The sequence below is a fragment of the Anguilla rostrata genome, chromosome 10 (genome assembly GCF_018555375.3).
Source record: "Anguilla rostrata isolate EN2019 chromosome 10, ASM1855537v3, whole genome shotgun sequence".
NCBI classification, from domain to species: domain Eukaryota; kingdom Metazoa; phylum Chordata; class Actinopteri; order Anguilliformes; family Anguillidae; genus Anguilla; species Anguilla rostrata.
The window spans coordinates 34007700-34022061 of record NC_057942.1 but is presented as its reverse complement, the minus strand read 5'-3'; positions in this window follow the sequence as shown (position 1 = coordinate 34022061).

Below are 14362 nucleotides of genomic sequence, written 5' to 3'. Positions count from 1 at the left end.
GTTGTCTCTGAAATTCGGCTAACTGTGGGATCAAATGCTCCCGCGCTGCTAACTTTTCAAAGGGGGGCTGCCCTGCGAACACTTGCATGCAGAATCCATCCTAAGAGCAGCTTGTTAGAGTTGACACTTCATTTTTATTCACTCCGTTTCAAAAGCCCATAAAACAAAAATCCTGGTGTGGTAAACAAAGCGGCCATTCAGGCCAGGAAATCCCAAACGCAGGTGGACGGAAGGTCGAAGCTTGCGGTTGTTTGTAATTCACAGTTTCACTATTTGATTTTTTTTTTTTTTTTTCATTTGTTCAGCTCAGAGGTCTGGTTCTGTTGGTAATGGCCCAATAATGTCACCCGCCTCAATCATTGTTTCTCTTCATTTTAGAACCTAATTAACTAACTAAAAGTTTATTACATTTGTTTTACATTTTACATTTGTTACAGTTGGATCTACCACAATCACATTATGCAGATTTTGCAAAAGATTTTGCCTTTTGTATTCTGACAGTCTCTTCTGTCTTCTTGTGTCCAGTAATGTAAAATGGCATAGTAATATTTTTTTTAAATGCCTGTAATTTTCACCAGGTTCATGACCATCATGAAACTTTCGGAATATGATGTTAAGGTGGCACAATGACAGGAAATATGTTACTCATTTTCACAATAAGGGTCAGGGCCCATTTTAGAAAAAGGTATGAAATACGAAATTTTATGTTTAATGTGTCATGTATCCTAAAATATGTTACAGTAAACTTTTACTTTTACAGTAAAGCTCTTTACCTATCTTTATCTTACAGAAGTTAGCAGCTCAAAGGCATTATCTCATAAGATGCTTGTGAATAAATCACCTAGATCTGTGCTGTGCTGGAAAGAACTCCCTACAAGGTAAAAACAATATGTGATAAAACAATATGTGAAGCAAAATACCGTGAGGACAGTGCTGACTCAGACACCAACACACTCACCTAGGAGGCTGAAGGCCAAAGATTTGCCTGGACCCTACTAATGATAAATCTGAACATACGACTGTCCGCTCATGGAGGGTCTTTAGACGAGATTTTAAATGTTGTTGAGGCAGCCTTTAGCTGTGTTAGGTGTCTGAGCCGATGCAACCTGGCATTGTGTCTGAGTGGCAGCCCTTTAAGCCAATCAGGTGAGTTTGAGTAAGGGCTTTAGAACTGGGTGACTTCAGGGGCAGGAGCAACAAATGAAAAGTCACCTTGCCGGAAGTCATCCAAGCCCAGCTCATTCCAATGACAATGTCGGTGTCTGCAATCATGTCCCTATCAAAACTCCTCATGTCACCGGGAACACACAATAGCTTGTGTCTTCTGCAGCATGTTGGAAATGCAAATTAGCAGAAATTAGCATGTTAGCAAGAACTGATGATGACGATGATGATGATGATGATGATGATGATGATGAATAAAATGTGAATTAGTCTTTGATATCTCATTAGAAACAGAAAAGCAACACTGCACTGTGAAAACTGCAGGATGAAGACGCCGAGGACAGTGGCATCGTTTCAAAGATTCAAACCGCAAGGGCCAAGCCAGTATAAGGGACGCGTCACAGAGTAATACAGGGTTGAAAGAAAAAAAAACCAGAGAGGCAGAAAGTTTAAAGAAGAGGATGAAGGCCATCAGAAGGCCAGTGAAGGGTGATAGTGAAGGGCAGAGTGTGGAACAATGTAAAAAAAAAAATTACTTCTATAATTTCAGGTAGAACCTGTGCACTGTCCTTAAAATCTGTGGCCGCTGAGTATGAACTATGTGGACTATTGATAGAGGATTTGGAATGGCCAGATGCAGCTGTGGAGCCTCAGTCTCTTCATCACCGCAGGATCCTCTGTCGGTTCCGGAGGGCTGCCGACACCTCCATCCATAAAACCAGCCGACTGTTTCTCCGCCACTCTGCAGTCCATCACCTGAGCTGGAACAGCTACGCCGCTTCCTTGTGAGCGATGATGTGGCGGTTGCCCTGCCAACGGAACCCTGCCCTTCCTGGGCGATGCTACGACCGATCGCTCGGCCAATCGCAGCTCCCGCTGGCGCGGCCCAGGTTTTGCGGGGCTGACGCGTGCCGAATGAGCGTCTAATGCGTCACCTGTTGATTGGGCTTTCATATATCAGCTGGGGATGGACAAAATATGTGTGATCCTGTGGTGCTGTATGTGATTTTAAGATGTCAATTTGGGAACCAGAATTTTTACTATAGGTACTGGAATAAATGTTACTATTAAATGTTACTATTAAGGAATAGACCTCAGATCTATTTCTAGTTCCTTTCATATATATATATATATATATATATATATATATATATATATATAGTTAGCTCCATAATGTTTGGGACAAATACATATTCTTCCTTGATTTGGCTCTGTACTCTACAATTTTAGATTTGTAATGAAACGTGGTTTCACATGTGGTTAAAGTGCTTATTCTCAGCTTTAATTAAATGGTATTTTATACATTTATATACATATATATGAGAGAGAAAGAGAGAGAGAGAGAGAGAGATAGAGAAAACTCAGTTTGCATCATCGATCTCATCTCCCTCATGTCGCTGTGCCTGTGATATTACCGGAGGCTTTTTTCTTTCTGAAGAGCGACAGCAGGGCTCGGAGTCTGGTAGCCGGCTCGGATGGGTCCAGCTCCGGCCCACCGTAATCCCACGCCGGCCCCCGAGACGCGAGCGCGGTTTTACGGCTTCAGCTGCCGCAACTTCGCCGAGCAAACAGAAGACTCCCCGCTCCGCCCGGCCCGGCCCGTCCCCCCCCCTCGCCGCCGCTGGCACCGTTTAACGTGACGATATTTCTCCGTGTTTGCTGACGGATGATGGGACCCTCATTGCTATGCATGTGCCAGATGAATCATAAACCTACACCATATGCCATTGCAATTTACTGATGGGCCCAAGCTGTTTTGGTAGATATAAAATCCCGGGATTATGAAGGCTTGATCCTGGGTGGATAGAGAGGCACAAGGTGGGCTGTGTTGCCTACTCTCTTTTCTCTTAATTTGGGTCAGGCAAGCAGTGCCGGCGGCGTAGGAACGACGACGTCGAGGAGATAAGATGACACGGTTAATTAATCTTACGAAATGTGAGGCTAACCTCGCGACATTAAGGCGAGCTAGAAAGCAAACAAACAAACAAACAAACAAGCGACAACAACGGTGACATATTTGTCACCTTTTTCTCTATGGCATAGCAATTTGCTAAATGGACAGAACTACAGAAGGCCTAATACAAGTTTGTTTATCCCCCCCCCGCCCCCCCGCACCCCAATTCTAATTGAAACTTTTAGCTGGGTCGGCACTACTTGATGTAGTTTGTGGTTTGCTCTTCGGCTTTTTTTATGGTTGTTGCAATTCATGCCTGGCATGAGACTGCTATGCATCTGTGTATCTATGGTTTGGTAGCTCATCTCCCAGCTTTTGATCATTGTTGCAATCAAGATATCTGAATTTCCCCAAATCCCTGTGCACCATATTATAACACCATAGTTATTAAGAAACAAATCAGTTCTGGAAAATTTAACACAGCTCTTTCTATAGTAACGCAGTCATAACCATTCATAACAGTGCACTCATAACAACCATAGCATCAACTGAATAGAATTGTAACGCATCCTAAAATCAATGATCGAATAATGGCCTCTCATTAACCTGGATGGAGCAGCAAGCTAAATTCCTCCCTCACTGTTGTGGAAAAAAACCCCTGTAACATGCAAAGATATTAACTGACTTTTAATGTTAACAGCAATTCATGCGGTCACAAATTTTAATTACTTGGCAAGGACTGGAGTTAATCCTCAGTGGGACTACATTTCCGCACTTGTTAGGATAGGACTTGGCAGTTACTCTCCCTGATTCCGCTCTGTGCCACGGGCAAATCGGCCTGTTCGGACCTCTGCAGGTAGTACTGTGGCGCAAGGAAGAGAGCTCAAGTCTCATTTTACCATTTTCTGTTTGAACAAAGCACACAGTAACCTGTGGAAGAATAAAGACCCCATGCTAACAGCAGCTACGGCTCGCTACTGCACAGCTAATACCTGTGTGCCGTACTTCCCAGCAAATGTCCAAGGTCATGAAAACAACAAAATGACGAAACAACCCCAAAACAAAAGAAGCTTTACCTTAATTCAGTTTGTATTTACGTTAATTTCAATATTTTGCGGAGGGATTTAGAATTATTTTCAAGCTCCAATCTGAAACTTTCTCAGAGATTAAGATCAGAATAATCATAATATTATTCAGATGGGAAGCATATTATTTTTCGTATAATATTACAGCATGAGGCTTAGTGTTTAAAACAAACAACAGCCTACTGTTGTTCAAACACATTTATCTACTTTCTCACAGCTTATATCAGCATCGTTATTGCTGCTTGTGATTTTAGCAGGTACCTTTGTCCAAAGAAATTTTGAAAAATAGACAACAGCAACTGCTAACCACCAACTCATTCCACCCCATCCCACCCAATCCAGAGAATGTATAAATAACATAAAAAGTGAATCAGTAATATATAAAACTTTATAACAGAATGGGGGTTGGGTCCCATGGAGCCAAAATGGCACCCAGTGGCATGCGATTCCCAGATATGATATGTGACTGCCATATTCTGTAAAATGTGTGACAGGACCTTCCCAGCAGATCATAACTGGTGCACTTTCCTTTAACTTGTTGATGTTGCATGATGTCTCTTGTGGGATCTCCCCTTGAATTCACCAGTCCAAAGTGACAAGCCAACATTAAAGTAGAAGGTAGGGATTTCTGCTGTGATGTGTCTGAAATGCTTAAAATCAGTGTTGATTAAATATATAATAAACTCTGTAATGCATTTGTGAAACTAGATAAAATTAATAAAAAATATGGATTTATCAGTGAACAAATAATTCCACTGGATCTATGTAAACATTGCTATATTTTTGTTAAACCGATAAAATAATAAGAATAAGCCTTAAATCGAAACATACTTGAAGCATAATGTCTGATTGGCAACAGCAGGAACATGCTATGCAGCAGGAACAGTGTGTCATGAGACATGGTATTCAGTAAAAATGGGTATAGAATGTTGCTAGAATAGAAAGGGTAAGAAATGGTAAGAACATCCAAATGATGATGAGAAGAGGTCATTAGAATAGGTCATTCAGCTGTTCTAGGCTTACAAAGCAAGATGCCACTATAACTTTAAAGTACGTACTGTATTTAAGGCTAGTAATAAAAATGGATTCTGAATAGCTGTGCATCGATTACAGTAGTAAGCCAGGCTACTGTATCTCTGTGTGGTGATATGAGGTACAGGTGGGCCTGTGACCAGCATTTATAATCAACTCTGAACTTCAACAAATCAAATGCAATATGGATCTCAGCTGGGTTGCTTCCATATTACAGGAGGGAGATGTTCACACTCTGGTGAAGCCTGTTGACCTTAATTAGTGAGCTGTGATTATGCGCAGCTACACATGGACTTCACCAGTCCTGTGATGTATTCAGACTGAAAGATTCTCATGACTTCTTTAGCGCTCCATCACTGCAAGAACACTCTGATTCTCACACGTTGGCCAGTTCTCCGATAAAGCCGCAGTTACGTTTTCGGTTCGTGACATGGTCACGCAGTAAAAGGTTCAGTGTTAAATGAACTCCTACAGTGTGCATGTGGTCCCTGTTGGACTCCTATAAACTCTGTTAGAGCTGCATTAACGCTGCACACCGCAGGCTTCTGTTATTTATTTGTGAAGCTCCGGTCGTCCCTTGGATAGAGCTGTCTCGGAGATTTGAACTACGACCCGTTCTTACAGTCTACTCGGGAGAGACAAGTCAGGGGGTCTCGCGGACGAGCCGCTCTAGCCTTGGGCACCGCCAGGTAAGAGAGATGGGCCGGGAGCCGCAGATCGGGTTCTCTACAGCCAGTCGACGTGGCCCCTGCGGGCCCGGTTCATTATGCCAAGGTCATGTGTTTCATACAACAGAAGGCGGTGACATGTTAAAAGCTGTCCCAACGGATGGAGAGTACAGTATGTCACGGTCAAAGGAATCAACAAGACAGCATGCTGTTGAGGCGCATTAAAAAAAACCTGAGATTTTAAAGCCATGCGATGCAATGTGTATTTTTGCATGAGTGGTGAACCGAATGGCACATTTATTTATATAAAAATATATGCAAAATATGCCCTCACTCAATGAACAATTGTTTCACATATGGACAGGATGAAGAAATGGAAAAGACAAAGGAAAGAAAAGAATAAATAAAAATAAATAAAAGACAAAATAAAAATTACTAAACCATGGCAGGACTGTTCAATGTGGTAGAACTGTAGCTGCATAATTGGCCTTTCCAAAACCAAAATGTTGAAGAAATGATATAACCAAACAGAATTCAAAAGCAATAGTGACACAGACATTTAGAACTGATTTCTTAAGAGTAGTCATCTGTAATTTCATTATGTAGCTGTGTATGGATATAGTGATGTTGGCTAATAAATATGACTTTGGATCATGTATTTTGTTCCAGTTAGGGGGCACAAGTTAATTAAGTAGTGTTAACAATTAGGAATAATTTAACAACCGATATCTTTAATTTGAGGTCACTTTTCTTGGTTGAACCCACTTATTGTAATAACACAAGACTGCATAATTTGTAACGCAAAAAGTAACACAAATAATTTACAAACAAGCCCTGGAGGAATTATTTGCAAAGATAACGTGTATTATTCAAACACACTAATTATCATATGTTCTTTCATAAAGCTTTAATGATTTGAGGTTATTATGCAGAGTCTTTCTGTTGGCCTGTTGAAGACTGCTGAGAGTGCAGCTGGACTGCAGCTTGGGTGGGGGTTCTTTTTAATGGATCTTCTGGCTGCAGGACTGGATGATGTCCTTTTCTGGTGCTGATACTGTGCTAGCTCAGTGAAATCCTTTGCATTGTTTCTCATGTGCAAAGGCCTCCTGGTTTGGTTTTCTCAATGAAACCTGTCAAGATTCAGGGGGGTTGGACCCAGGCGAAGAGTCGGAAAATACTCAGGAGGCTCCAAAAGGTAAATTTAAACAAAGACTTTACTTTCAAAAATAAAAACGCAAAAACAAACAGGGAACAAAATAGGCCACGATGGGCAAAACAACAAACTCAAAATCCTTACATCGTAAAACACGCAAGGAATCTCAAAATACTCTAAATATCGAATGTGCTGGAATCACACAGGGAAAACAACGGTACAGGCAGAACACAGGCAGGTCAGAACACAGGCAGGCAGAAACACACGCCGGCCAAAAACATACAGGCAGAATACAAGGAACCAGCACCCGAGTCAAGGAAACAAAGAACTTAAATAAACAGGGGATAACAAGACACAGGAGAACATAATGCACAATTAACACAGAGAGGTGAGGGATAACGAGAGGCAGACAAAAACAATGATTGAATAAGTGAACACAATAATGTAATTAAACACGGGAAAGCAATGAGGGAAACAAACTGAAATACAAAACTGAGACATGCCACCACCTGGTGGCCCAAAAAAAGGAATAACTGTAAAAAAAAGACAGAATCATGACAGAAACCAATATCTTGACCTCAGGCTTAATCTCAATCATCAGTTTAGCCTTGTTGCAATGGCCATTCTCAGCCAGTTGCTCTTACAATGCAAGTTTTTTGTAAAAACGTGAGGCCTAGCTTCATGCAGCATCCATTAATATGTTCTTAATGTGAAAAGGAAGAGACACAGACTGATTGGCTCAGGGAGAACAGGACATTTTCTCAGTGAAGTATGGGGTTGGAAAGGCAGAGATATCAAGATCTTTTACTTAGAATGCCTTGAGCAGGGTACTGTGAACTAACTAGCAATATGCGATTAACAACTAGGTTCCATTGGTATATCGCTGAAAATTGACCTTTAATCACTAAAATGAATCAGTTTTACTTGTGTGTAAAACATCCACCAAGATCAGTGTTTCCACCTGGCTTTTAGTTGGGAAAAGTAGCAACACAGGATTTTTTGTAACCCCAGAAAGTTTTATACACTGGTTTAGAAAACACTTTTACCCTTTTGATGTCTACACTGTCGTGATTTGAATTTTCCCCTTTTATGTTCTGTTTCCATTATCATTTGAAATCTTCCAGTGCTTAATTTTGTATTGTGTATGGACCTCAGATCCAGTCCACAGCATCATTTAGGAATTCACTGCCAAAAGGTTGTTGTTGACTCTCCAGTTGAATCCCTAGCACATCAAAATTCCATTTAATCTAAAATCAGTTGCTTTTATTTTAATAATGCAATAAAAGCTTGTTTTTGCTTGCTTCCCAGAGGGCGAACATGAGACGGTTGCCTAAATTAATGTGCTCATTTCCCTCTCATCAAAAACTTTTTTTAAAACTCAGAATGTAAAAAATGAAAAATTCCCCATGGCCTGCTCTGCATCGTCACAGACAATTATTGTGTCAGAACAGAACTGATGTCCCCATCCAGAACCATTAGAATGCCTTGTTTGAAACGGAGACCTTTTCTTCTAACTGAAGAAAAATCCCATTCTAATCATACGTCTACTGAATTGTAAATGTAACATCAATTGCATGTGACTGCCTGATAGCTATCAGAAAGCCACTATCAAAATTCTACCACTGGAATTCAACATGCTTTTTGTCTGTGTTGATTTTTCTGGCTTTCCTGCTTGTCATGAGGTTTCATTGGACATAATTTAGCATTTACTTCAATACTAATAAACCAACATGCTATCATTTAAGACATGCAACATCATGACAACTAATAATACCCAGTGAGAAACTATTCCACATTGTATTGCTCATAAACATGGAAGTCCATATGAATCATTAACTATAAACATTCAGGGGAAAGAATTAGTATGGATGTCAAAAATACAACTGCGGAAACCATTTGGTTTGGCATGCCATGCATTCACCAAGTCAGCTTACTTTGTAACATTGGTGTATTAATGTCTTAAATGTCCAAATAAATACCTTCAAACAGAAGGTAAATTCAAAATAAATTCAAATAGATTTTTGCTTTTTGGCATTTGTATTGCTTTGGGTGCTGCTGAATTTAGTATTTATCCTTCAAACAGCATTTCGAAATAAGTTAGCCGCCATGGTGTAGAGATCCCTGCTAACAGCGGACATTACTAATTGAAAGAAGATGGCATATATATTTTCTTTCCATCAGAACTCTCTACCCTTCAACAGTCACCACTCAAGATTCAGGCATGTAACCCAATTAGTTAATAATTGATGCACTTTGAAATTCATTAAGGCCCCCTCTGAAGCGCAGGTTGTAATTAACTGTCGACTCTGCATCCTGTATTAATTTTCGGGGTCCCGTTGCTAATTGTGATGGTAGCGTGTTGGTGACCCAGCTGATCCACTGTTACCTCCAACTCTCCCCTTTTACCCCGCTACCAACCCCCCGGTCAGCCATGTAGATGCGAAGGGATCTTTGGTCACAAAAAATGCATTGTCATTATAATTTTACATTTTTTCAGCACCCGCACATCTTTTTTATATGAGTGTCACCATTTTCAATATTCGTAACAGCATTTGTTTTCAAAGCCGATATAGCTTACTTGTTGCTTACATCTCCCATATCAAATTATTTTTTGTGTGGAAAAGGTGGAAACCACCCCCCCCAAAAAAAATGAATTTCAGGCAGGCAGTCACGACTATGTAGTTCGTCGTTCAGCAAAAATGGAAGTTTCGTGACTCTTTTTGAAAGCGCTGACCCAAAATCTCCATGATTAGCAACAATAATTAAAGCTGCTGTAACAGTGAGTGAATGGATGATTGCCACTAAAAGGAACATTCTCATTAATTAATCACAGATCTGAACTCGACTTAATTAGGACTTGACTAATGAAAGCTCTTTAGGACTCCAGGAAAGGTTGTGGACATTGACACCCCAGCTTTAACCACCTTAAGAAATATAATTCATGCATATATGTCCACAGTATCTGTCCAGTGTCGAAAAAATGTTCCTTGTGACCTGAGGTGTATTAAATTAATATTTTACTAAACTGATAAATGCATTTTATATAACTGTGTATTCACCTAGCACAGGGGTCTGCGACCTTAATTGTGGTGAGCCACAGAATTGTTAAAATGTATTTTAACCTGTCCTGTAGAAGCTGAGGTTGTTATTGTAATTCATGTGTTTCATGTCAACTACATTGTACATTGTTAATATTCACATTTATCGATTTAGCAGATGCTCCTATTGTGACAAACACCTTAGTGTACAGTAAGAGGCCAGATTAACAGTAGAGCAGATCATGCATAAGTGCCATAGTGAAGCGGAAATATTATTATGAAAGTCAATAGCAAACAATCGACAACATTAATAGAAACTGCCATGTATGACTTTCCGTAAGAAGTCTTTGTTTTTCAGATGTATGAGATGTGTATTCTGTTCATGGTGCCCTTAATGCAGGATTAGTTCTCTCGGTCCCATTGCATCAGTGGGATCACATGGTAAATAAAGTCTCTCATCATAGGGGGTTAAAATGCTTTCCTTTTTTCCCTCTCGCTGTCAGTTTCTTGGCCAGTTCTAGGCAGGGTAAATCCATTTGGCTTCCATATCCGAGCCGCTCAGATCACCAAATCATCAAAACACCTTGGTTCTGGGTGGTAAACAAAAATCCTGCCAATTTCACTTGTATTTTCAGGAAGTCTCCATACAGCTATGGGTGTGATATTGTATATGAGGCTGATCTATGGGTTGAGAGAGGTTTAGAGGTTGTGATTACAGCAAGGAATCCATGTTTCCTTGGACATTAAAGCCACCAACGTCAGAGGTCAAAAATCATCCTGTAATAGTGTATGTGGTGATGACTTTTTATACATATGTATGATCATATGTAGTTTATATCATCTATCTGCTTATACACTTATCCACTGTAATCTGTGTAATCCTGAGGATGCTATGCCTTCGGTGACCTTTAACCTCTGAGGGCTTTTTCCAATCGAGCAGCCATGCCTGTCTCACAGCCTGAACAGAACTTTCTGTTCCTTAACCCTTTGAAGAGCAGGTTTCTTGGATATTTTATTTTTTTCCCAAATTACAAGTCAGTGTTCTAATACTCCATTGCTATCAATTACCAGTAGTGATCAGTATTATAATGTTCAGTTAAGAGCATTCTAATCGCATATTTGTGATCCTGCATCTTAAAAGGTTAATCAATAGAGCTAACAGGAGATTTATGCTGTGATGACAGAGCTGTACACTGCAGGGTTCTGAGTGCCACACAGATATGATGATATGATCAGTTATCACACTGTTGGCCTAGTGCACTGCAAATAGTCTACATGCCTTATAATTTAAGATTTTAATGGGTACATCCTGTTTTTAATGAGTAAATCCTGTTTCCTCAGGATATAACAGTTAATGGGATTCAATGCAAATGGTTTTGTTTACTCATAATCGTATGTTTTTACTTATCTGGTCTGACTGAGGGTTATTATAAAAGAAAACCGTAGGTAAAAACAGGCATGGAATGAGCGGTAAATGCCTTTGGACTGATACCTATTCCGTGCGCGCGGACGATGTGCCCCTGACCATGGCACCGCCGTCCGTGAAGGCAAACGACTCATTTTCATGGATGTCTCTCGTCAGCCGGGGAGCCACGTAAAAGTCCCTGGCTTCTTCGCTCGGCTCAGATTTATCGCCGAAAGGCTATCCCTCCCTCTCCTTGGGAAGACTTCACAAACATGGTCGTCCGCCTTCCTTAAAGGCGACGTTCATTACAAATACGGCGCTGGCCGTATAGCGCGCGCCGGCAACCTCGTTAATTTGGGACGAGAGCACGGCGCCAAGCCCGTCACGTGGCGCGTAATTGAAAAGGCATCAATTTTCCCAGCAGTCTCTGCTTTCGCGGCGCCAATTATGGGCTGGGCTCGCGAAAACGCGAAAGCCGTAAAGATTAAACCGCGGCAAGTCTGAACGGAACGAGGCAGACTGACCAGTGAAAACAGCGACGTGTAAACCTGTCACCGAACTGGTGATTGCTATTCATCCTCCTCTGTGGTCGCACGGCCACACTGTCCGTGCTAGGATTTATGCAAGCATCATTATCGGTGTCATTAGTCTTACCTTTTAAATGACTACAGAATTAGGAACAATAGCAGCGAGCACAGAATACTACACACTGGTCATATGTTCGAGATGCACCAACACTGCACCATGGACTAGTCACTGAACAGTGCACTTTCATGGCTAACTTTAACCTTTGATCAATCAATAAATAATTAATGCAAATGCACTAGACGAAAATTGACCATAAATTGTCTTTTCTATTGTCAGTGACAGAGGCAAACAGCTGTTCTTTTCATTTAAGTTTAAACCAAAAAGGTAACAGTGGTGAATATGGAAGCAGGCAGCTTACATAGTCCTTATGAATGAGTGCCAGTCTATGGAGATGAAAGGACCTTAAAGAGCACAAGGCCGAAGCCTTGGGGCTTTCCCATTGGAACTTTTCCATCAAATCAAACAGAAACCCAGGAAACCAAAGCAACAAACCTCTTGACATGTTTGGGAGTGTTTCCCATTGCTCGGCTCAAGTTTGAAAAACATCGCAAAAATGTTTTTGTTGTGTTTGGGAACAGGTCTGGATTTAATAAACATTTGTCAATAAATTTGACTCATGAAAATGCTTTTTTGCCTTTTATAAACAGTTCGACGAGTTCATTTTGGCAATCATGTCGCTTCAAGCTGCATTTGTGAAGATGACTAACATTTGCATTTGATTGTGTGTGAAAATCAATGACAGATTTTGAATTAATTCAGGTCAGAGTCACTGAAAACCAACGAAAACCGATGTCCTGCGTTCTACTGCAACTTTTCCTCCCTCTTCTGCCCAGTATCAGCGTTATGATCTTCCCACAGTACACTGCACACTTCAGCTGGAAACAGGTTTCTCATGCATATTTCAAAACCGTACATTTAATTGAGTTTCTTTTTTCTTTTGACAACATGTATATTTTATTCCCAGTGCAGGCCATAAACCGAGTCTTCAGGGGACAGCACTGGGTCACTGCTGAACGACTCTCAACAGGGACTTCTCCAAACAGATGCTCTGAATTCGAAATTGAACAACTTAGGTTCCACATATGCTGCACACTGAACACTTCAAGTGACTCACTCAAAAGTCTAAATAATGCACCATTGCATTTTTTTTTCCCAGGACCCTGGAAGCCAACTCAAAAATATCAGTGTGCAGGGTATGTGATGGTTAAGTGGTTTAAGAACGTGCTCTACATATCAAGCTGTGATCATGCTACACCATGACATTAGATCATATTCTCTTTCCAAAAAAGTATCATCTGTTTTATGATGGTCTCCTGGTAGCTTGTCATTTCAAAGCATTCTTGGTTTCTTAGAGAGTGCAGTGTTTGCACTGAATGTGCCAAACTATTTGTGATGGAAAAAAACCCCCACTTTCATTAAATTCATTAAAAAGGTTAAGGAGGGATGTCAATTAAATCCTGGGCTATATTGGGTGAATTCAACAAAATTCAACAAAATGATGAAACAAAAAAGATTCCTGGGCACTTAAACTGCAATACAACCCACATACTTATGGTACATCCTTTTTTTACAATTATTTTTAACAGTATAATATGAATATAACATTAATATTCAGGTGAGGTGAGTCCTTGTTCTGGATTCGCAACAGGGATTAGCATGGAAGGGGTTAATTATCCTTGCCTTGACACAGAGGGAAATGTGGTGTTAAATAGTGGAGTTACAGTAGTTATTTAAAATGCCGCAGAGTGTAATGGCAGTGCACTGAAATAACCATTTCATCTGCCTACATTACTCTAAAATTAATGAATAATGAAGCAATGTCCTTCACATCTCTTCCTGTTCCATTCCAAGATATATTGATCTGATGACATTTATTTAAGTTTGGGATAATGTATTAATTTCAAGATAATTATTCAATATACTTTTGTCAGTGTTGATATGCTTCAATGTCACCCGGGGTATCTGGGATGAATAAACTGTCGCTTGACATTGCCGGACGGGGTGGCGGGAGTGAATGCAATTTTTCTCCTTGAAAATCGCCATATGGGCGACGTAGGGAGGGGAGATTGTAACACGAGACGAATTGTTCTCGGAAGCGGACCGACTGTCCGGCCTGCTCAGGCGGAAAAATGAGAAGAATTAAGGTGATTTGAAGATTAAGTGCAGTGAATTTGCTGAGCTTTCCTTGAGAATGGTACTCTGTGGTTTGAAGACGTTCTGCATGAGAAAAGCCACACTTGTTGCGTGCCACATGTGGATACCCTTCAGGGGGTGGACATGTGTATCTCGGCTTTTCAAGTGAACGCACACGCAAAAATAATAACACAAACAATGA